This window comes from Nicotiana tomentosiformis, chromosome 5, assembly GCF_000390325.3.
Source record: "Nicotiana tomentosiformis chromosome 5, ASM39032v3, whole genome shotgun sequence".
In the NCBI taxonomy this organism is placed as follows: Eukaryota; Viridiplantae; Streptophyta; class Magnoliopsida; order Solanales; family Solanaceae; genus Nicotiana; species Nicotiana tomentosiformis.
In genome coordinates this window covers 105,749,753-105,751,303 of record NC_090816.1, presented here as the reverse complement: position 1 = coordinate 105,751,303, position 1,551 = coordinate 105,749,753, and the positions used below count along the sequence as shown (strand labels likewise).

Sequence of the window (1,551 nt, the reverse complement as noted above, 5' to 3'; positions counted from 1 at the left end):
CACTTGATAGATTTTGAGGAAATCATGAACACCTTCCAGTACAATAGAGTGTCTAAAGATGCAGTCTACTTACGGGCATTCCTCTTTTCACTGAAGGATGATGCAAAGCACTGGATTCGAAGCTTACCAAATGGGTCGATCAGTACATGGGAAGATATGACTAAATAGTTCCTTGACAAGTACTTCTCAGCTGCAAAATAGTGAAATTCAGAAGGGAAATCCAAAACTTCTGCCAGAAGGATACTGAAACGGTCTTCGAAGCTTGGGAAAGATTCAAAGAGATAGTAAGAAAGTGTCAGCATAATGGAATCGAAATGTGGATGCAACACCTTCCTCACGACGAACTCTGAGTACTACAGGTGGAGGTCCTTTAATGAAGAAGACTCCCAAGGAGATTTTTGCAATTCTTGATGAGCTCTCCGAAGATGCTAACAAATGGCCCACAGAGGGTAATGATAGAAGAAAACCAGTTGGGGTTCACCAAGTAGACTCTAGCACATCAGTGCAAGCCCAGCTAGACACCATGGCCAGAGAGATAAGAAAGTTAACCTTAGCCAGGGTCCAAAGCAAGTCATCCTCAGTTTGTGAGTTTTGTGGAATGGGTCATCTAACGCATGAGTGTCAGGTCTCGACTACAAATGAAGTGGTAAATGCTGTGGGGAGCTTTGATAGAGGCAACTAGCAAAGTGGCAATAATTTTAACTCCATGGGCCACCCGGATTTTTGTGGAGTTCACCCGGTGGGAGTGTGAATGCATGGCAATAAAATAACTCCAGATCCCGGAGACAAGGAGCTCCAGGTTTTCTAAATCAGCAAAGGTAGCAGTACCAACCTTAATAGTCCAACCAGACTAACATGGAAGATCTAATGAATGCATTTATCATTAAGACAAATGAGACACTTGAAACTCATGACACGGCCATCCGGAACTTGGAGAGACGGGTGGGACAACTTGCGAATCTATTGTCTGAGAGGGTTTCAGGAACTCTCCCATTGATACTGAAAAAATCCAAAAGAAACAATAAATGCGGTATTTTTGAGAACTGGGGCACGTATTGAAGGACACCATGGCAAAACAAAATGATGAGTTGATTAAAGGACAGGTAGAGATTATGGAGGAGCATAAAAATAACAACATTCAAGAAGGTGAAGTGATGGTAGATAATGGTCTGAAGAAAAAGGGGAAGACTAGAGCTCAGAAGAAGAAGAAATATGGGAATTCAATGAATGAGGAGACTGATGAAAGTAAATACATGCCTTCTCTACTTTTCCCTCAGAAGCAGAGAAGAGAGAAGCTGGACAAACAATTTGGGCGCTTCCTAGATGTGCTCAAGCAGGTGCATGTGAACATACCTTTCATAGAGGTGCTTTCACATATGCCAGTCTATGCTAAGTTTCTGAAGGAGACATTGTCCAACAAGCGAAAAGTGGAAGAGACATCGGTTGTCAAGCTCACAAAGCATTGTAGTGTCATTCTTCAAAATAAACTCCCTCAAAAGTGTGGAGATCCGGGGAGTTTTACTATACCTTGCTCTTTAGCAAGTACTAAGT

At 42.3% G+C, this 1,551-nt stretch overlaps 1 non-coding gene across 1 annotated transcript; it reads right to left on the bottom strand.

Annotated features, from left to right (window-relative positions):
- Positions 1 to 203: 203 nt before the first annotated feature.
- LOC117274768 (small nucleolar RNA R71) lies at positions 204 to 310 on the bottom strand. The gene has a single exon (XR_004505007.1). It is a non-coding gene; the product is annotated as a small nucleolar RNA R71 (small nucleolar RNA).
- Positions 311 to 1,551: the final 1,241 nt, after the last annotated feature.